A 25,915-nucleotide genomic window follows, 5' to 3' on the forward strand; every position below is an offset into this window, starting at 1 on the left:
CTTTAGACTCTTAATATTCAGAATGTGGTTCCCAGAAACCAGTAGCATTAGCTTCACAGGCAAGCTTGTTGGAAATGCAGAATCTGAAGCACCATGCCACGCTTCATGAATCAGGACTTGCTTTTTACTAAGACCCCCTAGGGGATTCACATCACAGGAACGTTTGAAACATGTTGATTTCGATTAACCCACAGTTTGCAACCTTAAGTACACATGAGAATCACCTGGGAAGCTTTTCAAATGCCCTGGTCCCCGGAACTCAGCTCTGGAGAGTCCTGGTTACATTGCTCTGGGTGTAGCCCAGGCACTGCAGTTTATAAATGCTCTCTAGGTGATTCTAATTTGCAGCCAAGATGGACAACCACTGTGAGGAAAATGCTGGATGAGTGTTTGTTGGGTGATTGTTGATGGAGAGTTCCAGCAATGCCAGGGAGCGATCTTCACTTAAATGGAGTCTGCTTCCTGCTGGGTTCGTAAACAGAGTGGTGCGCCACACCAAGCCTTCGCAGCCCTGATGAGAGCCACCAAGGCAGAAGAAAAGTCTCTTAAAATGTGAGTACTCTGGACACACGCAGAAACTATACAGAAAAAAGAACTAAAAAAAAAAACAACCCAACAAAAACCCCTCTAATTAGTATTCTCAGTGAGATGTGAGAGGACACTGCAGTGTTAAAATAGAAAAAAAAAAAAAAAAGTCATGAAAAAGGAGCAGTCTGAGAACAACGAAAAGTTCTTAGAGATTAAAAAAATGGTTAAAATACTCAGCAGAGTAGTAAATGGCAAAATAGATATTATAGAATGAAGAGTTTGTTATAAAAGTGGTTTCTAAATGCCCAACTTGCAGAATTAAAGACACCAATCTTCCAGGGGATTTTAATAATAATTTTTAAAAAGTCCCTGGACCCTCCCCCAGACTTACAGAACCAGAATCATGGGGTGAGGGCTTGGAATCCACATCTTTAACTTAAATTTTCTGGAGGTCATTTTGATGAGTGACCAGATTTTGTCACCACTCTGAGGACAGCCCTAAGGGATTCTCCCAAAACCTTTAAGAAAGAGACAGAGGGAAATTTTTAGAAACAACAAATGGTAAGGGGCACAGAAAAGGCCATGATGAGGCAAAACTCCATGAGGGGAGAGGTGCGGGGGTGGGCGCGGGTTGGGAGGTGGGTTGGGGGCGCATCTTTCACCACCTGTGAATGGGGGCTTCTGGGCTATGTGATGTCATGGTCTTGAATGAAGGATGGATGTTGGAAATATACTATATGTAACAGAAGTTCCAGAAGTAGGTAAATAAGCAAGTGCAGATAAAATTATCAAACAAAATGCAGATCATCTTTGGATCAAAAGGACACCAAATGAGAGGAAAGGCCAGCTCAATCTTGTTAACTGCTGTGTTAAGATATAATTCACATAGTCTGCAATAGGTTTTTAGTATATTCACAGTTAAGCAAACTATTAACTACAGAACATTTTCATTACCTCACAGTGAAACCCCACACTTATTGGAAGTCATTTCTTATTCTCTACCTCCCACTGTTCCACTCCCCCAGACTTAGGTAACCAATAATATACTTTTTATTTTTGCCTATTCTGGACATTTCATATAAATGGAATCAGAAAAGATTGGCTTTTTGTGACTGGCTTCTTTCACTTAGCATGTTTTCAAGGTCCATCCATGATGTAGTATGTTTCAGTATTTCTTTTTACGGCTGAATAATATTCCATTGTATAGATCATACCACATTTTATTAATCAATTCATTACTTCATGGAAATTTGGATTGTTTCCACTTTTTGGCTGTTATGAGTAACACTGCTATGAACATTTGTGTACAAATTTTTGTGTGTATGTATGTTTTCATTTCTCTTGGGCATATATATATACCTAGGAGTGAAATTTCTGCATCGTAGGGTAGCTCTATGTTTAACATTTGGAGGAAATGCTCAATTGTTTTCCACAGCGGCTCTATGAACCCAATGGCAACATATGAGTGTTTCAATTTCTCCACATCCTCACCAACACTTGCTATTGCCTGGTTTTTTTTTTTTTTAAGTTTTATTGTGTTGATTTATAATGTGATCATTTCTGCTGTATGGCAAAGTGCCTAGTTTTTTATTTTAACCATCTTAGTGGGTATGAAATGACATCTCATTGTGGTTTTTGTTTGCATTTCTTTGATGCTAATGATGTTCATTCTTTCATGCGCTTATTGGCCACTTGTATAGCTTCTTTGAAGATATTTATTCAAATTCTTTGGCTATTTTTTAATTGGGTTGTTTTTCTTTTTATTGTTGAGTTGTAAGGATTCTTTATATATTCTAGATCCTAGACTCTTCTTAGATATGTGATTTGCAAATATTTTTGCCCTGTGAGCTGTCCTTTAATTTTCTTAACAGTATCCTCTGAAGCACAAACATGTTAAGTTTGCTTTTAAGTTCAGTTTGTCTATTTTGTCTTTAGTCATTTGTGCTTTTGGTGTCATATCTAAGAAGGCTTTGTCTAACCCAATATCACAAAAATGTACTTTGTTTTCTTATCATAGTTTTATAGTTTTAGCTCTATTAACCATTTTTGACATCATACTGTGTATACAGTATGAAGTAGGAGTAATACTTATTGTATGAAGTATTAGCCATTGCTTTACGTGTGGCTGTCTAATTCCATTAGCTCTATTTGTTACAAAGATGATTCTTTCCCCCATTTGACTGTCTTGGAATGCATTTGGAAAATCAATTGACTATAAATGTAAGAATTTACTTCTGGATTCTCAGTTCCATTTCATTGATCTATATATCTACCCTACTGGCAGCACCACACTGACTTGATTACTATAGCTTTGTAGTAAGTTTTGAAATTGAGAAGTCTGAATCCTCCAATTTTATTCTTCCTTTGCAAGATTAATTTATAATTTTGGGTCTCTTGCTTTTCTATACACATTAGGATCAGTTTCTGAAGAAAGAAAAGGCAGCTGGAATTTGGGGATTGCATTGAATCTGCAGGTCAATTTGAGATGCAGTGCCATCTTAGTCACTTCTACTAATGTCTCATTGGCTAGAGCTGGTAACCTGTGGGTTTGCCAAATAAAATATAGGTTTCCTGGTTCAATGTGAATTTGAGATAAACAACCAATAATTTTTTATCATAAATGTGTCCAAATATCAGCCAAGACATACTTACACTAAAAATTATTTGTGGTTTATCTGAAATACAAGTTGAACTTGGCATCCTTTGTTTGTATTTGCATAATCTGGCAATCCTAGTCACACTGCTATAGGGGATGCTGGAAATGTGAAGTGAGTATTAAGCTTTTCTACCCTCTTCATTTAAGGAAGGAAAAGATGAAGGAGTTGGCAGTTGCTGTTAGATTATCTTACCAATAGTGTCTCTTCTCTAACTGTCCTTTTCTTTTAGCGCCAACTCTTCTTTGTCTAAAATTAGTTTTGGGACTCAGATTTTTGTTGTTTATTTTGACCTGGAATGTATTTGTCCATCTTTCTGTTTTCAAAATGGCTATGTCATTTTGTTTTTAGGCAGATCCCTAGACTGTAGTTGACAGCTCGTTTCACCTTCCCAATCTCAATATTTATCTTTTCTTAGAATTAGTCCTCTTACATTTTTATGGTAATTTATGGTACTTTTAATGGTAACTTTAATGTATTTTGTTTGTTTGTTTCTTTTCTGTCACCTCTTACCTCTCATAATGGCTTTGTTTCCTTCGCTCTATTTTTTTTTTTCCTTTTAGGATTTGAAAGCTACATATTCTATTTCTGACTTATCTATGGTTACCTTTACCTTACAATTTGTAACAAAAATATTTGAGCCTACATTTCTCCAAGAGTTCCCTGCTCAACAAGAAATGACTGTTGGCAACTGTCAGTTCTTACCTCCTCTGCTGCCCTACAATCTTGTTTAAGACTTCCAGAGTTCTACTGATTTTGTTTGACATCTTATATCCGTCTCCTTAAAGAAACTTTTTTTTTCTTTTGTTTTTTGCTTTTAGGGCTGCGCTCTCGATATATGGAAATTCCCAGGCTAGGGGTCGTATCATAGCTACAGCTGCTGGCCTACACCACAGCCACAGCAACACAGGATCCAAGCCAAGTCTGCGACCTACATCGTAGCAACACTGGATTCCTAACTCACTGAGTGAGGCCAGGGATTGAACCCTCATCCTCACGGATACCAGTCAGATTTGCTTCCACTGCACCGCAATGGGAACTCCTCCTTAAAGAATTTTTTTTAAAACCTTTGCCTTGTAATTTACAACTGGAGAATCAGCATTTAGATTTAACTCTGTATTTCACTTTTTCATATCCCTCCTTTCTTGATCCCTTTATTCTTACTTTTCATTGGATGAAATTCTTCTTTGAGAAAAACTTTTGAAAGAATACATGAGTGGCATCCTTCCCAGACCTTGTGTGTCTGAGCATGTTTTTCTCTGTCCTTACATGTGGACAGCCATTGATTTGCCATAGACTCTTCAGGACCAATCCTCTACCCTCAGAAGTCTGTGAGCATCGTCACCTCCGTACTTAGTATCATGGAAAAAAGTCCAGTGCCAATCTAGTTCACTTTTCATGGTAGGAAACACATTGTTTTCTTATTGGATGATTTTAAAATATTCTTTGTTCCTTGGAATGCATTAAGTGAGGCTTTAAAAAAAAATCAACCCATTGTTTGTGATAAAAATACTCAAAGTAGAATAGAAGATGCATTCATTTTTTATTGCTGCTGTAACAAATTACCACAAACTTGTGGCTTAAACAACACAAATGCAGAAGTCTGACATGTGTGGGCTCCTGGGATAAAATGTGAGGCATCAGCATGTTTGTGTCCATCCAAAGGCTCCTGGAGAGATCTATTTCCTTCCATTTTCCTGATGCTAGAAGTTGCCTGTATCCCTTGGCTAGTGGTCCTCTTCCCCCATGTTCAAAGCCAGCAACATAGCATTCTCTGGCCCTGCTTCCACTGTCACATCTCTTGCTTGTACTTTTCTGCTCTCCTGCTTCCACATTTAAGGTCATTTGTGATTACACTGTGCCCACCATGATAATTCCAGTGATTCTCCCTATTTAAAAACTGGCTGGGACTTCTCATGGTGGCTCAGTGGCTAAAAATCCAACATAGGATCCATGAGGATTTGGGTTTGATCCCCAGCCTCGCTCAGTGAGTTAAGGATCTGGCGTTGCTGCAAGCTGCGGCAAGGTCGCAGATGCAGCTCAGATGTGGTATTGTCCTGGCAGCTGCAGCTCTGATTCAACCCCTAGCCTGGGAACTTCCATATGCTTAAGGTGTGGCTGTAAAAAAAAAAAAAAAATTTGAAAAATGAGAAATAAATAAAACTGGCTGATTGGCAACATTAATTGCATCTGCTAACTTAATTCCCCTTTGCCATGTAAACTTACATAGTCACAAGTTCCAAGGATGATGGCCTTTTTGGGGAGTCACTACTCTGCCTTCTGCAGTAAGGAACTTTTCAACCTTATAAAGTATATCTGAAAAAAAAAAACAAACCCAAAATTAATAATCATACTTAACTGTGAAAGACAATGTTTTTTCCTAAGATCAAGGACTAAAACAAAAATGTCTGCTCTGTGGAGATTGTGCTGAGGTTCTAGCGAGGGCAATTAGGCAATAAAAAGAAATAAAACATAGCTGGATTGTAAAAAAAAGAAATACAACTATCTTTATTTTCAGGTGACATGTTCTTAGAAAATCCTAAGGCATCCACTAAAAGCTGCTAGAACTAATAAACACATTCAACAAAGTTGCAGAAAGCAGGGTGAATATACAATCATCTATTGTATTTCTATACACTAACAATGAAAAAATCTGAAAATAAAATTTAAAAAACAATTTCACGTATAATCACATCACAAAAGAATAAAATAGGAGTTCCCTTCGTGTCTCAGCTGTTAATGAAACTGACTAGGATCCATGAGGACATGGGTTTGATCCCTGGCCTCGCTCAGTGGTTTGGGGATCCCATGTTGCTGTGAGCTGTGGTGTAGGTTGCAGACGTGGCTCGGATCCTGCATGGCTGTGGCGTAGGTCGGTGGCTACAGCTCTGATTCAACCCCTAGCCTGGGAACTTCTGTATGCCGAGGGTGCACCCCCCTCCAAAAAAAACAACAACAACAACAACAACAACAACAAAGAATAAAATACATAGTAATGAATTTAATAGAAGTGCAAGAATTGTACTCTGAAAACTGCAAAACATTTTTGAAAGAAATGAAGGACAACCTAAATGAATGTTCATGGCAATGCTAGCAGAAATGTAAAATGGTGTAGCTGCTGTAGAAAGCATCCATCTCCAGAACTCTTTTCAAGCTCCGAACCCATTAAATGATAATTCTCCATTTCTCTCCTCCCTTCAGGCCCTAAAAACCCCCATTTTACTTTGTATCTTTATGAATTTGATTATTCTAAGCACTTTGTATAAGTGGAATCATACAATATTTGTCCTTTTGTGACTGGCTTATTTCGCTTAGCATATTGTTCAAGGTTCATCCATATCATGGCGTGTTTTGGAATTTCTCTCCTTTGTAAAGCTGAAAAATAAATATCCTGCTGTAAGTGTAATCCATTCATCCATCAGTGGAAATTTGGGTTTCTTCTGCTTTTTGTCTATGGTGAATAATGCTGCTATGAACATGGATATACAAATATCTGTTTGAGTCCCTATTTTCACTTCTTTTGGAAGAAGTGGAATTGCTGGATCCTATGGTAATTCTGTTTTTAACTTTTTGAGGAACCACTGTACTGTTTTCCTCAGCAGCTACACCGTTTTAAATTCCCATCAGCAATGTGCAAAAGTTCCAGTTGAGCTGGTGTTTCATGTTGGGCTTTTCTGTTTCTTGAGACAACATACATCCTAGCTAATGTACCATTTCCATGGATTCAAGGAAAGGCAGGCATAGATCTAAGTCAAACTAGTCAGATTCTTCCTGGGGCTTTTATGCCAGAGTTATTTGCACAGACCTACTTTTTAGGTCTTGGGGTTGTATACCAGTTAGAGAGTGAGTCAGCTACATGAATAGAAAATTCAAATGACAACGGAATAAACAAGATGGTGGGGAGGGCTTGTTTTCTCATGTAAAATGAGTTTGAGATAGGCAGTACAGAACAGTATAGCAGTTCCACATTATCATCAATTACCTATGATCCTTTTGTCTCTTAGCTCTAACTTTCTTAGCATGTAGCATCCCTCCTCAAAGGCACCTCATGGTCATAAGAGGGCTGCTGCCACTCCAGCAATCACATTCATGTGCCAGGTAGGAAAAAAGTAGGAAAGGGCAGAAGGATGCATGATAAATCAATACCCTTTAAAAAGCTTTGTTTGTTGCCCTTACTTGTGATTTTTATTTTTGGAAACAACTGAATCCTGCCTGCATGGAAGTCTCAGAAATCTAGTTTTTACCTGGGTACATTGTGTTCCAAAATAAAATTGGGGTTCTGTTAGGATACAGGTAAATTAACACCAATCTATGCACCAGACTGTTAGGCCTATAAAAAGTCAGTATAGAGCAGCTGGTAGCCATCGTGCACGGCATATGGAGAGAGCCTAGGAAGAGCTGGAGAGACAGAAGTCGGGCATCATTTGGCTCCTCATGCCAGCTGTGCCTTAACCTCCCAGCTTTACCAACACATTTCTTTGTTTCTTATAAGCTAGTTTGAGTTGGATTTTTGTCATTTGTAGCAGAAGGATTTCTGGATACTGCAAGGATCACCCAGAAAAGATTGGTTAAATAAATTCTAATACATAGAATAAAATGCATACATCTATTAAAATTAAATATATGTAATGATACATATTTATCTTTATAGCTATGAAAACAATTTTTAAATACACCAAGAGGTTTATGATGATTTATATCTGAGTGATGGGACTTTTAATAATATTTACTTTCTCCTTTATATCTCTCTGAATGCTGCATAGTGAGCATGTATTACTTCTAAAACTCTCTTTCTCTATATATTTATATGTGTGTGTATGTATATATATATATGTATTATATATATATATATATAGCAGCTATTTTAGCAGTTATTTTTTGTAAAAAATAACAGATTTTATGCCATGATCTCTTTTTAAAATGTGTGTATATTTGTATTTGCATAGAATAAAGTATGGGAGGATATTCATGGAGAGGTTAGTAGCAGTGTCTCTGGCTGATAGGTCTCCTGGAAGTTTTATTATATTATTTTCTATTTTGGTGTTGTCTAAATATTTTTCATTATATATTTACATGGTGTGATGGTCAGTTTTACATATCAATTTGATTAGGTGTTGCTCTGAAGGTGTCTTATAGATATGATTTATATCTATAATCAGCTGTCTTTAAGGAGATTATCCTAAATATGGGTGGGCCTGATTTATTCAGTTGAAAAATCTTTTTTTTTTAAATGATTTTTATTTTTTCCATTACAGTTGCTTTAAAGTGTTCTGTCAGTTTTCTACTGTATAGCAAAGTGACCCAGTCACACACACACACATACATATACATTCTTTTTCTCACATTGTCCTCCATCATGTTCCACCACAAGTGACTAGATATAGTTTCCTGTGCTATACAGCAGGGTCTCACTGCTTATCCACTCCAAATGCAAAGTTTGCATCTATTAATCCCAAACTCTCAATCCATCCCATTCCCTCTCCCTCCCCTTGGCAACCACAAGTCTGTTCTCCAAGTCCATGAGTTTCTTTTCTATGGAAAGGTTCATTTTTGCCATTTATTAGATTCCAGATATAAGTGATATCATATGGCATTTGTCTTTCTCTTTATGACTTACTTCACTTAGTATGAGAGTCTCTAGTTCCATCTGTGTTGCTGCAAATGGCATTATTTTGTTCTTTTTTATGGTTGAGTAGTATTCCATTGTGTATATGTACCACGTCTTAATCCATCCATCTGACGATGGACATTTAGATTATTTCCATGTCTTGGCTATTGCGATAGTGCTGCAATGAACATATGGGTGCATGTATCTTTTTCAAGGAAAGTCTTGTCCAGATATATGCCCAAGAGTGGTATTGCTGGGTCATATGGTATTCTATATTTAGTATTCTGAGTTACCTCCATAGTGTTTTCCATAATGGTTGTATCAAATTACATTCCCACCAACAGTGCAGGAGGTTTCCTTTTTCTCCACACCTTTCCAGCATTTGTTATTTGTTGATTTGTTAATGATGGCCATTCTGACAGGTGTGAGGTGATATCTCATAGTAGTTTTGATTTGCATTTCTCTAATAATTAGTGATGTTGAGCATTTTTTCATGTGCCTGTTGGGCAACTATATATCTTTGGAGAAATGTCCATGCAAGTCTTTTGCCCATTTTTCCATTGGGCTCTTGTTTTTTTTTTTTTTGTTGTTGTTGTTTGTTTTTTGCTGTTCAGTTGTGTAAGTTGTTTATATATTTTAGAGATTAAGCCCTTGTCATATGCATCATTTGAAACTATTTTCTCCCATACCTTGGGTTGTCTTTGTGGGGCTCTTTTTTTTTTATGGTTTCCTTTGCTGTGCAAAAGCTTGTGAGTTTGATTAAGTCCCATTGGTTTATTTTTGCTTTCATTTCTGTTGCCTTGGGAGTCTGACCTAAGAAAACATTTGTAAGGTTAATGGTCAGAGATGTTTTGCCTATGTTCTCTTCTAGGAGTTTGATGGTGTCTTGTCTTACATTTAAGTCTGTAAGCCATTTTGAGTTTATTTTTGTGCATGGTGTGAGGGTGTGTTCTAGCTTCATTGATGTACATGCAGCTGTCCATCCCCACTTGCTGAAGAGACTGTCTTTTTCCCATTTTATATTCTTGCCTCTTTTGTTGAAGACTAATTGACCATAGGTGTCAGGGTTTATTTCCATTGGTCTGTATGTCTGTTTTTGTACTTGTACCACATGGTGTTGATGACTGTGGCTCTGCAATATTGCCTGAAGTCTGGGAGAGTTATGCCTCCTTCTTGGTTTTTGTTCCTCAGGATTGCTTTGGCAATTCTGGGTGTTTTATGGTTCCATATACATTTTTGGGTTGTTTGTTCTAGTTCTGTGAAAAATGTCATGGGTAATTTGATAGGGATTGCATTGAATCTGTAGATTGCTTTGGGTAGTGTGGCCATTTTTACAATATTAATTTTTTCCAAACCAGGAGCATAGAATATCTTCCATTTCTTTGAATCCTCTTTAATTTCCTTGATTAATGTTTTATAGTTCTCAGCATATGTCTGTCATCTCCTTGGTCAGGTTTATTCCTAAGTATTTAATTTTTGGGATACAATTGTAAAAGGTATTATATTTATTGACTTGTTAATGATGGCCATTCTGACAGGTGTGAGGTGGTACCTCATAGTAGTTTTGATTTGCATTTCTCTAATAATTAGTGATGTTGAGCATTTTTTTCATGTGCCTGTTGGCCATCTATATATCTTCTTTGGAGAAATGTCTATTCAGGTCTTTTACCCATTTTGTATTCCTTTTCTAGAATTTCATTGTTAGTATGCACAAATGCAACCAATTTCTGAATGTTAATCTTGTATCCTGCTACTTGGCTGAATTTGTTGATCAGTTCAAGTAGTTTTTGTGTGGAGTCCTTAGGGTTTTCTATATATAGTATCATGTCATCTGCATAGAGTGACAATTTTACCTCTTCTCTTCCAATTTGCATACATTTCATTTCTTTTGTTTGTCTGATTGCTGTGGCTAGGACTTCCAATACTATGTTGAATAAAAGTGGTGAGAGTGGGCATCCTTGTCTTGTTCCAGATTTTATCCCGAAGGCTTTCAGCTTTTCTCCATTGAATACTATATTTGCTGTGCATTTGTCATAAATGGCTTTTATTATGTTAAGGAATGTTCCCTTTATACCCACTTTGGTAAGAGTTTTTATCATGAATGGATGTTGGACTTTGTCAAATGCTTTTTCTGCATCTATTGAGATGATCATGTGGTTTTTGACTTTGCTTTAGTTAATGTGGTATATGATGTTGATTGATTGTTGAACCATCCTTGTGAACCTGAGATAAATCCCACTCGGTCATGGTGTAAGATCTTTTTTATATGTTGTGGGATTCAGTTGGCTAAAATTTTGTTGAGAATTATTGTGTCTATAAGATATTGGCCTATAATTTTCTTTTCTGGTAATGTCTTTGTCTGGTTTTGGTATTAGGGTGATGGTGGTTTCATGGGATGTCTTTGGGAGTGTTTGTTCTTCTTCACCCTTTTGAAAAAGTTTAAGAAGGATGGGTATAAATTCCTCTTTGTATGTTTGATAGAATTTGCCTGTAAAGCCATCTAGTCCTGGACTTTTATTTTTAGGGAGTGTTTTTATTACATATTCAGTTTCATTTCTAGTGATCAGCCTGTTCATTTGATCTATTTCTTTTTGATTCAGTTTTTTTGGGCTGTAAGTTTTGAGAAAGTTGTCCATTTCTTCTATGTTGTCAAATTTGTTGGCATATAATTGTTCATAGTATTCTCTTATGGTTTTTTATATTTCTGCAGTATCTATTGAGATTTCTCCTTTTTCATTTCTTTTTTTATTCAAAATTTTTTTATTTTTACTATTATTATTATTGTTATTATTATTTTGCTTTTTAAGGCTGCACAACAGCATATGGAGGTTCCTTGGCTAGGGATCAAATCAGAGCTACAGGCACTGGCCTATGCCACAGCCACAGCAACTTGGGATCTGAGATGAGTCTGTGACCTACACCACAGCTCACAGCCATGCCAGATCCTTAACCCACTGAGCAAGGCCAGGGATGGAACCTGCAACCTCATGGTTACTAGTTGGATTTGTTTCTGCTGTGCCACAAGAGGAACTCCTCCTTTTTCATTTCTTATTTTGTTTATTTGGGTTTTTCTCTCCTTGGTGAGTCTGGCCAGATGTTTGTCAATTTCATTTACCTTTTCAAAGAACCAGCTACTGTTTTTTTTTATTTTTTTCTATTGCTTTTTGAATCTCTATTTTATTAATTTCCTCCCTGATCTTTATGATTTCCTTCCTTCTGCTGCCTTTAGGTTTTGTTTGTCCTTCTTTTTCTAATTCATTTAGGTGTTGGGTTAAGTTTTCGATTTGAGATTTTTCTTCTTGAGGAAGGCCTGTATCACTACGAATTTCTCTCTAACTACTGCTTTTGAAGCATCCCATAGATTTCAAATGGTTGTGTTTTTATTATCATTTGTCTTGAGGTAATTTTTAATTTCCTTTTTGATTTTCTCATTGACCCATGTTCTGCATGTGGTCAGTTCTTTTCTAATTTCTTTTGCTCTGGTTGACTTCTACTTTCATGCCATTGTGGTCAGATAAGATACTTGAAATAATTTCTATACTCTTAAATTTGTTGAGGTTAGTTTTGTGTCCCAGTATATGGTCGATCCTTGAGCATGTTCCATGTGCACTTGAAAACAATATGTATTCTGATGTTTTTTTTGGATGTTATGTCCTGAAAATATCAATTCAGTCTAACTTTCCTATTGTGTCATTTAGGATCTCTGTTGCCTCATTCATTTTCTGTCTAGAGAAAATCTGTCTATCTGTCCATTGATATGAGTGGGGTGTTAAAGTCTCCTACTATGATTGTATTCCCATTAATTTCTCCATTTATGCCTGTTAGTATTTGTTGTACATACATGGGTGGTCCTATATTAGGGACATAAATATTGATGAGTGTAATATCATCTTCTTGAATGGATCCTTTTATCATTAAATGGTGTCCTTCTTTGTCTTTCTTTATGATCTTCATGTTAAAGTCTATTTTGTCTGATATGAGTATTGCAACTCCTGCTTTCCTGTCTTGTCCATTGGCATGAGATGTCTTTTCCCATCCCCTCACTTTCAGTCTATATGTGTCCTTTGCCCTAAGGTGAGTCTCTTGTAGACAGCATATTGTAGGCTCTTGCTTTTTTATTCAATCTGCCACTCTGTGTCCTTCGATTGGAGCATTCAGTCCATTGAAATTTAAGGTAACTATTGATAAATATATATTTATTGCCATTTTAAACTTTGCTTTCCAGTTGATTCTGTGTTTTCCCTTTGTTCCTTTATGGTTTTTGTTGGATGATTTCCATTTAGTTTATGCTTGAGTTCTTGTGAATGTAATGTTTGGTTTTGATTTGTGGTTGCTCTGTTTTTTATATATGTTAGCCCCTTCCTATATCTGCTTGCTTTAGTCTGATAGTCATATAGTCTCAAACACATTCTTTAAAAAAAAAAAAGTGTCTAGATTTTCTTACTTTCCTTCCCCACATTCCATGATTTTGAAGTCCTTGTTTAACATCTTCATGTTTGTCCTTTTGCTGTTCTTTGTCTTTATCGTCACTTTTACAATAGGTTTTTCTCTTTCCTTTTAGTTCTATATACTAGCTTATTTAAATGACTGCTTTCCAGTTGTGATTTCTTCCATCCTATTTCTTATTACTTATTTTTTATTTAGAGAAGCCCATTCAGTATTTCTTTTAGAATGGGTTTGGTATTGCTATACTCTTTTAGCTTTTGTTTGTTGGATAAATTCTTTATTTCTCCTTCTATTTTAAATGATATTCTTGCTGTAGAGTATTCTAGGCTTCAAATTTTTCCCTTTTAGAACTTTGAATATATCTTGCCACTCTCTTCTGGCCTGTAGTGTTTCTGTAGAGAAATCAGCTGATAGCCTTAGGGGGTTTCCTTATAATTAACACTTTGTGTTTCTCTTGCTGCCTTTAGAATCCTCTCCTTACCTTAACTTTTGCCATTTTTATTGTAATATATCTTGGTGTAGTCTATTTTTTTTTTTTTGTCTTTTTGTCTTTTTTGTTGTTGTTGTTGTTGTTGTTGTTGTTGCTATTTCTTGGGCCGCTCCCGCGGCATATGGAGGTTCCCAGGCTAAGGGTTGAATCGGAGCTGTAGCCACTGGCCTAAGCCAGAGCCACAGCAACTCGGGATCCGAGCCACGTCTGCAACCTACACCACAGCTCACGGCAACACCGGATCGTTAACCCACTGAGCAAGGGCAGGGACCGAACCCGCAACCTCATGGTTCCTAGTCGGATTCGTTAACCACTGCGCCACGATGGGAACTCCTGCTGTAGTCTATTTAGATTCAGCTTGTTTGGGGCCCTCTGTGCTTCCTGTATCTTGATATCAGTTTCCTTTACATTTGGAAAGTTTTCAGAAATAATTTCTTCAAATATATTTTCAATCCCCTTTTTATTCTCCTTCTGGAACTCCTATTATGTATAGATTGGCCTGCTTTATATTATCCCATAGATCTCTCATATTGCTTTCTTTTCATTTGGTTTTCTGTCTGCAGTCCTGATGGGGTGATTTCCATTATTCTATCTTCTAAGTCACTAATCCGCTCCTCTGCATTATTCATTCAGTTCTTTAGTGACTTTAACTCAGTTCACATCTCTGCAAATGAGCTTTCTAATTTTTCTTGGTTCCTTTCTAAAGCAATCTGCATTACTGTTCATATCTGCTCTTAATTCCTTCATATTCACCCTTAATTCCTTCAGTATTTTCACTATCTCCCTTTTGAACTCAGTGTCTATTAGATTGCAGAGGTCGTTTCATGGTTTGCTGCTTCAGGTGAATTTTCCTGTTCTTTCAATTAGGAATGGTTCCCAAGCTTCTTCATTTTGCTTATGTTTTTCTTTTTCTATGAGTGTAGGGAAGTCAAAGTATAGTCTTGGAGGGCTCTTTTTATGCAAGATCACCCCTTTATATTTTTGAGGGGTTACTATTTATTTTTGACATGAGAGTTTGAATATTTGCTGTATCTTTCTTTGGTGTGAGCAGGCTGTTATCCCCAGTGTGGTGAGTGTGTTTAGAGGGAGAAGGAGGCAATGGGTAGGGCTACTAGTCAGTGCCTGGTTGTTGGGCTCTTGATAGTAGCAAGAACCTGCAGAAAGATGGTGCAGGCTACTCCTAGTTGCAGGGCCCTGGGGAGTGGTGATGAGCCTCAAGCAGATTTAGGCAGTGCCTGGAGCATTTGGCAGTAACAGTGTCAGGGTGTATGAGTTCCAGGGGAATAAGCTCAACAATGGGTGGTTACAGTGCCCTCCTCTGGTGCCCTGTGAAGTGATTGGGACCACAAGTGGTGCCTGTTCATGGACCCCTAGTGGTAGCAGGCCATGCCTACCTCTGGAGTCAGAGACAACTGCAGTGGTTTGCCCCTGCCACCTGTAGACCATGCAGGAAGCACCCCATCCCACTTAGCCCATGCAGGAGGTGCTTCACAGGCTGCTCCTAGGTGCAAGATCCTGGGAAGGGATGGTAATCAAGCATGTGTGGGCACTGCCCAAAGCTTTTGGCAGTGGCAATAGCAGGGCAAGTGTGTTCCCAGGGGAGTGAGAAGCAACAACAGGTGGTACTCAGTTGCAGTGCCCTTTTTGGCTGACCTCTGAGGTGACTAGGGCTGCATGTGGAGCCTGTTCACAGACTTCTACTGGTGGAAGGCCATGCCTCCCTCTGGTTTCTGAGACAAGTGCTGTGGTTTGTCCCACTGCCTGTAGGTCACACAAGAGGCACCGTGTCTCACAAAGCCCCACCCCCACACCCCTACCACTGCCCTTAGCTCTCACAAGAGGTGCCCCTGCTCTCCTGTAGCCTGAACAAGTGGTATCTGGCCACCTATAGCCTGAGCCAGAGGCATCCCACTCTCTGAGAGTGCACCCATGCACAGGGAAAGAGATTTCTATGGCAGTCTGCGCCTCCTCCTCTCACCCTCTCCAACAATGGCGCCTTGCTTCTCCTGTGGGCCCAGACCTCCTCCCAGGTTCCCTTGACTGTGACGTTCTGCTCCCTTCTTGTGATGCACCGATCCCTAGCACCTCAGGCTGTCTCCACACAGCCAAGCCTAGTCCTTTCCCTGGAACTGACTTCTGAAGCCTGAGTCTCAGTGCCCAGCCCCTGTCTGAGCATCTCAGGCCGTGGTGTCCAGGGTGGTGGTGCAGATGATCACTCTGCTTTGCACTCCTCAGTCCAGCTGCTGTACTTTTCTCAGCGACTTTGAGGTCCCGTCATCTCGGCTGATCTCCACTTCGGTTAGGTGCCTTCCCAGGATTCCTTTTCTCTTTTGCAGCTTCCTCTCAGGAATGTGAGTCTCGATCTGATTCCCTTTCTCTCTCTCTCTCCTTTTTTTTTTTCTTTTATTCCACCCAATTATGTGGAGGGGTTGTTGTCCTTTTTGGAGGTTTAAATGCTTCTGCTGGCATTCAGTAGATGTTCTGTACGAATTGAGCTGAGCAGAGGCTTCCCTGAAGAAGAAATTCCGCCTCAGGCCTGAAGCTTCAGCTTGTGTCTGAGAGTTCCTGCTTGCCCTTCCTGATGTCTACCATGTGGATTTCAGACCTGCCCAGCCAGCCCCACAATTATTTAAGACATTTCCTTGAAATTTATCAATATCTCCCCTCCTTTCTCTTTGCCTCTGTCTCTGTCTCTGTTTCTTTCTTTACACACACACACAGACACACACACAAACATTTTTCTTTTAGGGCTGCACCCATGGCATATGGAAGTTCCCTGGCCAGGGGTTGAATCAGAGATGCAGCTGCCAGCCTACACCACAGCCATGGCAACATGGGATCTGAGCCATATCTGCAACCTATACCACAGCTTACAGCAACACTGGATCCTTAACTGCCTGAGCGAGGCCAGGGATAGAACTCGCATCCTCATAGATACTAGTCGGGCTCATTATCACTGAGCCACAACAGGAACTTCCTATTTATGTGTATATATATATATATGTATGTTTACATATGTATAAATTTGTTTAACTGGTTCTGTTTCTCTAGTGGATCCCTGACTGATACAGGTTTTGATAGCTTGGAGTAGAGTTCTGCTATCACAAATCCAGTTGACCCTTGAACATTGAGGGAGTTGGGGCACTGACTCTCTACACAGCCAAAAATCTGGGTATAATTTATCATTCGCCCTCTGTATCTGGGCTTCCTCCATATCCACGGTTTTACATCATGGATTCAGCCAACCTCAGAATGTTCAGTACTGTGGTATGAAGTTAGTAAAAAAAAAAAAAAAAAAAAAAACCTGTACATGAGTGGATCTCTGCCATTAAAACACATGCTGTGCAAAATTCAACTGCTCTTAAAAATGTACAAGTGACTTTGGGATTTTATCCTGGGTACAGGCTGGCAAAATCTGGGGGTACATGATAGGAAAAGCCTAGACTGCCTTGAACAGACTGTTGATAGAAAAAGGGATGTCAAAGTCTCTGCCAGTAAGGGCTCAGGAGGAAGGAAGGGGCATGGCAGAGAAAGCGTTATCACCTTTGAGTATACACATATCATCATAAATAGAATGTTGGTAGAAATATGAATGTTAAAGACGTTGCCAGTGAGAGTTCAGAAGGAAACGAAGAGCATGTTCTTGGAACTTGGAAAGGAGATCCTTCTTATGCAGTGGCAGGGAGCCTGGCTGACTCGCGTCCTACAGTTATGTGGAAAGCAGAATTTATAAGCCGTACACTTGAATATTTAGCTGAAGGGCTTCGCAAGCCATGTGCTCAAGGTGCAGCCTGGTTTTTCCTTATTGCTCATGTAAAATGTGAGAGGGAAGACATAAATTAAGGAAAGAAAAGTTCAGCAAAAGAGAACTGGTACTTGATGATCTGGGACATTCTCAGCCTATCCAGATTACAAAAGATGCTAATGGTAAGAGGTTCACTGTTAGAAAAACATGCTCTGGGAGTTCCTGTCGTGGCTCAGTGGTTAACGAATCCGACTAGGAACCATGAGGTTGCGGGTTCGATCCCTGGCCTTGCTCAGTGGGTTAAGGATCCAGCATTGCCACGAGCTGTGGTGTAGGTTGCAGACGCAGCTCGGATGCCGCGTTGCTGTGGCTCTGGCGTAGGCCGGCGGCTACAGCTCCGATTGGACCCCTAGCCTGGGAACCTCCATATGCCGCGGGAGCAGCCCAAGAAAAGGCAAAAAAACCAAAAAAAAAAAAAAAAAAAAAAAAAACATGCTCTGGAGAGAAAAGCCAAGGTTATGTGGCTGGACAACCTTTTGCTAGTGCTGAAGCATTAAGGGTGGCACTCTTGGAGCCACTCAGTCACCTCAGCAGAAACCAGAGATAGATGTGGGATGAGCGAGGAATAATCTGTGGAGAACCCTCCTATCTAGTGGCATGAATCTGTGAAATACATGGGAGATGTATAAAGTTTTGAGCATGTTATGCCAGCTAAAACCTTGCTGACTTTGTACTGAAAGGAACAGGGAGAGGGAGAAATAAAGGAAGGCTGTTAGACTCCCAAAACTCTACAAGTAGGAAAACTACTTAGCTGCAAACAAGGAAAAGGAAGAATAACTTTTTGGGCCTTGGGCTCAGAGGTCAAGAGGCAGAGGCCAGAGTCCTGGGTCCAAGGGGCAGACTCTTGAACCAGAGACAGTTGTTCCCAGGCCTTGAAACCTAATGAAATCTTCCCTGCTGGCTTTGGAAATTGCTGGGAAGTAGTGACCCCTTTATTCCTCTCATTTTTCTCCCCTTGGAATGGCAGTATCTACAACTATTATACGATGCCTGTACCACCACCTTATCTGGGGAGCAGAGAACTTGTTTTCTTGTTTCATAAGTGTGTAAATAGTGAGGAACTTTGGGCCAGGGTGAATGATACTTAGCTCACCCCTACCTCATATAGATGGTGAGATTTTAGACTTTTGAGCCGAATAGATTTTGGTCTTAAGTTGAAACTTTGGGGATGTTGGAATGGGTTGAATATATTTTGCATGTGTGACAGGCATGAATCTTTGGGCCAAAGGGCAGACTATGGTAGGCTGGGAAAAATATGATCCTTCAAAGATATCCATATCCTAACTAACTTTATGTGGGGAAAAAAAAGGCCTTTGCAAATGTGGTAAAGTTGAGGATCTTGGAATGGGTAGGTTATCCTGGATTACTCAGGTGGGCCCTAATGCAGTTCTGATAAGAGGGAGGGAATTGTTTACACACAGACAAAGGCAATGTGATGACCTCGGAGCAGAGAGAGAAATTGGAAGATACTTTGGGTTTTGAAGCTGGAGAGAGGGGCCGTGAGCCAAGGTATACAGGCAGAAATGAGAAGTTGGATAAGTCAAGGAATAAAGCTCCAGAAGTTGGGAAAGGCAAGAAAATGGATCCTTTCTTAGAGTCTCTGGAAGAAGCATGGTCCGGCAGATAACCTGGTTTTGGCTCAGTGAGAAATGAACTCAAACTTCTTGCCTCCAAAAGCGTAAAAGAGGAGTTCCTATTGTGGCTCAGCAGTGGTGAGCCTGACTAATATTCATGAGGTCGTTGGTTTGATCCCTGGCCTTCCTCATTGGGTTAGGGATCCTGCATTGCTGTGAGCTGTGGTATAGGTCACAGATGCAGCTCAGATCCTGCATTGCTGTGGCTGTGGCATCATAGACTGGCTGCTACAGCTCCGATTTGACCCCTAGCCTGGAAACTTCCATATACTGCAGATGAAGTTCTTTAAAGCAAAAAAAAAAAAAAGAAATGAACTCAAACTTCTTGCCTCCAAAAGCATAAGAAGTTGTGCTCATTGTGGCTCAGTGGGTTAAGAATCTGACTTGATCTCTATTAGGATGCATATTCAATCCCTGGCCCTCGCTCAGTGAGTTAATGATATAGCATTGCCCTGAGCTGCAGAGTAGGTTGTGGATGCAGCTCAGATCTGGTGTGGATGTGGCTGTGGCTGTGGCTGTCCGATTCAACTCCTAGCCTGGGAACTTCTGCATGCTACGGTGCTGCCATTAAAAAAAAAAAAAAAAAAAAAAAAAAGCGCAGGAGAATAAATTTGTGTTTTTACTTCACCAAGTTTGTGGTAATTTCTTTTATTTTCTTTGTTTTGTTTTTTGTCTTTTTACCATTTCTTGGGCTGCTCCTGCGGCATATGGAGGTTCCCAGGCTAGGGGTCTAATCGAAGCTGCAGCCACCAGCCTACACCAGAGCCACAGCAACGTGGGATCCTACACCACAGCTCACGGCAACGCCAGATCCTTAACCCACTGAGCAAGGCCAGGGATCGAACCCGCAACCTCATGGTTCCTAGTCGGATTTGTTAACCACTGCGCCACGACAGGAACTCCACATTGAGTAATTTTAAAAAATTAAAAAAGTAAAATCACCACAACATATTTCTGTGGGGTAGTTGCTGTTGTTTGTGTCATTTTGCAAATAGGGAAACTGAGGGTAACAGAGGTGAAGTAATTTGATCAGGTTGTATAGCTCCATAGGGAAGAGCTTAGGCCTGAAATGAGGAGTTCCTAGCTCCAAGCTCCATACTTCTTACCTTTGCTTTAATAATGTCTGAGTTTTCCACTTCCTGCATCCTTTTAATAATCTATATTATCTTAGAAAATCTCTCACTTCATTTAGATTATTAAATGTATAGGATATTATAGAAAGTATTCTCTTAGTTCTTTAAATTTCATCATATTTGTGGCTGCATCTCCTTTCTTCTTCAAAATTTTGCATTTATGCTTGATTTCTTTCTCCTTGAATATCCATCTCCTTTATGGATAATCTATTTCATTGCCCTCTCTTTCCCCATCCAGCTATCCAACTTAATTTTTCTGTTTTCAAATTAGTGATTAAGGTTTTAAAATGTTTTCTTTCATCCTATTTGCCCTAAGTACGTTTTAATGTTTTTCTCTAGTTTCTTCACTCACTAAATGTTTATTGGTTGCTTAATACGTGCCACTCATATTCAATTAATTACTTAATTCATTTTCATCTTTTCTAATTTGATAATTGAGGTGTTTAAGTCTACATTTCCTTCCAAGTACAGCTTTGGCTACATCTTAAAAATTTCAAAATATAGTGTTTGTATTATTAATATTTAACAAACATTCCGTAACTGCAATTTTTGTTCCAAGAAGTTTTTGGTTATTCTCCCACTATCTATTCATAGTAGCACTGAGTTGTAATCAGAGAGTATAGTTTATTCCATTTGTACATTTTAGAATGCCTCATAGGCCAGGGGATCAAGTTTTGTAGATATTCCGTGGACATGAAAACACTGTGTATTCTCCAGTTACCAGATCTGGAAATCATACTAGTATTAATATTAATCAATATTAGATCATCTTTTTTCTTTCACTTATTCAGGTCCTTTGGATTTCTCTATATTTTGCCAGTTTAACAGTAACTGAAAAAGATATGCTAAATACAGAGGGTTTTTTAATTAACAGGATTTGTTGTATATATGTCAGTTTAACAGTGATGGTATAGGCTGTTGGCCAGGATATAAAAATAGAGTTCAGCAGTATCATGAGACTCACATACCCTGCAGAATGTCTCTTCCATTTGTTATCCCAGTAGCATTCCTCTGGGTTTTTAATACCCAAACTTTATTGAACACACATATTTGTCAATATATTTTTGGCTGATGTTTACATAGGAAGAGACTGTATTTACGTACCAAAATCTCAATTCAACATTTTAACAAAACAACATGCAGAGAAGTCTTTACTTACTTTCCGAATGCAAATGGTAGATTATCAGTGTCACGTGTCCACAAAGGTCATGGGAACTACACATGCTACTGTGTATAAGGCACCTGGCCTCTGCTGGTTTTGATGTTGAAGGTCTAATTTATAAACGGAAAAATATGCTCTTCTTAAAAAGTATACAGTTCAGCAGTTTTGACAAACATAGCTACCACTCCAATCAAAATATAGGATATTTCTCTCACTCCAGAAATTCCCCTGTTCCCCTCTGTAGTCAACTCCTCCCCAACCCCTGACACCCTGACAACCTCTGATCTATTTTCTGCCCCTAGAGTTATGCCTTTTCAGAATGACATATAAATGGACTTATACAGTAAGTGGCTTTTGTCTTGTTTTGTTTGGGGTTTTAAGATTTTTATTTTTTCTATCATACTTGATTTATAATGTTGTTCCAATTTCTGCTATACAGCAAAGTGACCCAGTCATTCATATATATATATATATATAGACATACATTCTTTTTCTCACATTATTTTTGAGTCTGGGTTCTCTCACTTAGCATGATGCATCTGAGATTCATTTGTGTTGATCTGTGTGTCATAGTGTGTTCCTTCTTACTGCCAGTGACATTCCATTGCGTGGATAGTCCAGTCTATGTATCCATTCTCCAGCTGAGGAACATTGAGTTGTTTCCATATCTTGATTCTCATGACTAAATACTCTAAATCTACACACAAGTTTTTGTGTGAACATAAATTTTCATTTCTTTTGGATAAATATCTAAAAGAGAGGGATTTCTGGGTCATGTGATTACTATATGTTTCTCTTTATAACAGACTGTCAAATTGTCTTCCAAAGTGATTGTGCCATTTTATGTTTCTACCAGCCATGAATGAGAATTCCTGTTGCTCCACGCCCTTGTCAGCACTTGCTATTGTTGGGCTTTTTTTAAAGTGTTAGTGATTCTAACAGATGTATACCGCATTTCTCTAGTGACTAATAAGGCTGAGCATCTTTTTATGTCCCTTTTTTTGTCATCCATATATCTTCTACAATGAAGCTTCTCTTCAAATCTTTTGCCCATTTTAAAAATAGGTTATTTATATTTTCTAATACTGAGTTTTGAGAGTTCTTCATGGATTCCTGAATCAAGTTCTTTATCAGATGTATAACTTGAAACTATTTTTTCCCTGTCTCTGGCTAGTCTTTTCACTCTCTTAACAGTGTCTTTGGAAGAACAGAAGTTCTCAATTTTGATTTTACCCAATTTAGCAATCTTCTTAGTGTTTTCAACTGTGTTTTTGGTATCATATTTAAGAAATCTTTACCTAATTCAAAGTCAGAAATACTTTCTTTTAGAAGTTTTATAGGTTTAAATTTTTCACTTGTGTTAGATCCATTTTGATTTAGACTTTGTAATTTTGTAATTTTGACAATCAGGAAATGGTGTCTTAAGCATTTAACAAGCAAAGATGCTAGTTGTTATATATATAGATATTTTGCTATATTTCAATTATGTTTTAGGAAATTGCCTCAGAGTTTTGGGTTGTTACAGAATGGATTATCCCCATTTAAATTAATGATCAGTGTTTAGGGGCAGAACTTGTTGTTCAGGAACATATTATTGATGTTAAGAGATAGGCTTGTTAGGATGAGATTGTACTTCTCTAGTTCTCATGCAAAATGTTGTTTGATGGCAGCACAAACTTTGATTCTTTTGTAATTATTATTCAATAGCAGAGCTGGAATAAATAACAATGGATGAAACTGTATTCAGGTCGTGAAATTATGAGTTTGCTTCATTTTAGTTCCACTGAACATCCTTGCTTACAAAACCATGCACTTCCCTAAAATATGAGTGAAATTTTAATAAGCTGGAGGAAGCAGGTGCCCAGGGGAGGATGGATCTGTTGCACTGTCAGAAAACTTCTCTGCCAGCATACACACAGATAAAACATGCAGGGCAGAAGGAATGAAAAGAATCAGCCAACTAAGGAGAATCGTACAGATTGTGTTTGCACCTGACAAAACTGTGAGCGGGCAAAGCATTATATTCTTTTTTTGTATTCGTTTGCTGTTTTGTTTGACTTTTTTTTTTAAACTGTTAGTTTGATGGGTTTCTTGCTGGAGATTTTCAGTAAATCATTAAGAACTACATATATAATCCGATAATTCCTCATGACATTTATTCATTTATTTATTCTCCCATTTACCTAATGTATACTGGTGCCTACTCCATGCCCAACATACAGCAGTGAATAAGAAAGATGCAGTGCATTGGTTCAAGGGCACTTAGCAATTTGAGAGGGATGGGAAAAGGACAGAGGATTCAACCTTGGAAGATCTGGAATTAGGGTCCACTGTCAGGCATGTAGTCATTACATAGTTGCTGGGGGCTCCAGGTACTGCATTCAGTACATATCATGCAAGTCTGGGTGATGGGCTTCTGAGAATGCTCGGGAGCAGGAGTGCATTTCCCCTTGTGTATTAGTTTCTTATTGCTGCTGTAACAAATTACTATAAACTTGGTTGCCTAAGACAACCCCAATATATTATTTTATAATTCTGAAGGTCAGATGTCTGAAATGGGTCTCACTAGGCAAAAATCAAAGTGTTGGCAGGACGGTGTTCCTTCTGGAGACTCTAGGGGAGAATCTGTTTCCTTGCCTTTTCCAGCTTCTAGAAGCCACCTGCATTCCTTGGCACATTGTCCCGTTTCTCCATCTTAGCAGCAGAGACTCTTCACATTTCTCTCTGATTCTAACACTCTTGCCTCACTCTTTTACTTAATGATACTTGTGATTACATTGGGTCCATCCAGATAATCTAGGATAATCTCCCCATCTCAAGATCCTTAACATCATCACATCTGTAAAGTCCCTTTTGCCATGTAAGGCAACATATTCCCAGGTCCTGGGGATTAGGATATGAACATCTATGGGGGCCGTTATTCTGCCTGCTGTACCTCAGGCTCCATGGACCTATCATTCGTCTCATGTCCTTCAGACAGGCCTTACATCTCTCATGAAGTGCACTCAGAAGTTCAGGGCACTATTCTGGCTACCTGGAAGGAGGCAGGCTGGGAAGTCTAGGGATATGTCATTAAAGGGATAATCACTCCTAGACCAAGAGATCATATAGGAGCTTATATCAGACCCTGGAATTTCAAGAAAGCTGTAGGAGTCTGTCTCAAGGCCACCCTAGATAGCCATTTTGCCCCTAAGCCTGTCTTGTCTGTGTACCAGTCAGAATGGTCTAGGTTATGTTGTGGTGACAAATAATCCTCAAATCTTGGTAGCTTATAACAACTAAGGTTTTCTGGGTAATGCTCCACATATGTCATGGATCAGCAGGACTCTGCACTCGGCACCTTACTCTGAGACCCAGGTGGACAGAGCAACCACCACTGCAAACATCACCAGTTGTCACAGCAGAGCGACAGAGAGAGAGATCATGGTGGGGAGGAGTGTCTTGCCCAGAAATTAAAGACTTGGCCTTAGAAGTGACACATATCACTTCTGCGCACAATTCACTGGTCAAAGCTAGTCAAATGGTACACTAAAACACAATGGAGAAGTTCCCTGGTGGCTCAGTGGGTTAAAGATCTGGCCTTGTTACAGCTGTGGCTCAGGTCGCTGCTGTGGTAGGGGTTCTGTCCCTGGCTTGGGAACTTCCTAAGGGGGTGGTCAAAAAAACCCCACAATGGGATCAGGAAGAGTGACCATGGCATATGTCCAGAAGGCAGAGAACCAAGAATATACGGTGAATGGCATTGATGACTATTACACTTAGTGTTTTCCACTGGTTTTTGTTACAAGTGAGCCTTTTCTCCCTTCAAGGCCATTTTTGTGCATCCTAGGAATTACCTGAGGTGATGCAAAAGCTAATGTCCAGTAGAAGCAAATGGCAGCTCCATATCATCACCATGTCAACTCCTGGCAGGCCTGTTTCATCCTGAGCTACCCTCTGCAAAGAAAACCCGAGGATGTGGTGAGGCTCTAATGTGCCTTTGAGCTGCTGCAGACCTGGTTATGAGGCTCTGAAAACCAGTTCTTATACTTAGCAAGATCTGTCCCAGTACAGCTCAGAGGTTGTAAGTTTGCTTGGTTCTTTTCCAGGTGGGCTATAAGGGTAGTTGCAAGGTCTGTTGGTAACAGGACACTGGAGTGAAGCTGGCAGAGCCAGGGGATTCATGCCAGGTACAGCTGATTATTAGCAGAAAAAGAAACATGAGCATAAGGTAAGCAACAATACTACCTCTCTTGGGTCCCTCCCCTCCAACTCCAGCCCCCACCTCAGACTCCACCAGTAAGACTCAATACATTGTGTAGGTGAGAGGTCTAACTCCCATCCCCTGCTACCTTGCCCCAGTTGTGGATGCTTGAAAGATATATCCACTTGGACTGTGACCATCTTGCACTGGCAGGTTTATGGGTCCTTTTGAACTAGAGTCCAGCTCACAAATTTGGAATGAATAGATTTTAA

At 39.3% G+C, this 25,915-nt stretch overlaps 1 long non-coding RNA gene across 2 annotated transcripts in view; it reads left to right on the forward strand.

Moving 5' to 3' along the window:
- Positions 1-419: 419 nt before the first annotated feature.
- LOC146401651 (uncharacterized) overlaps positions 420-25,915 on the forward strand; it is a 65,467-nt gene continuing 39,971 nt past the window's right edge. For both annotated transcript variants that reach the window (XR_014810573.1, XR_014810571.1), the window contains exons 1-2: positions 420-552; positions 25,549-25,670. This is a non-coding gene — a long non-coding RNA (uncharacterized LOC146401651). The remainder of the gene's footprint in view (positions 553-25,548; positions 25,671-25,915) is intronic.

Source organism: Sus scrofa, chromosome 7 (assembly GCF_054392235.1).
Source record: "Sus scrofa isolate SSC_HxYL_T2T_F1_AM1 chromosome 7, Sscrofa_HxYL_maternal_Yorkshire_Landrace_v2.0, whole genome shotgun sequence".
Lineage (NCBI taxonomy): Eukaryota > Metazoa > Chordata > Mammalia > Artiodactyla > Suidae > Sus > Sus scrofa.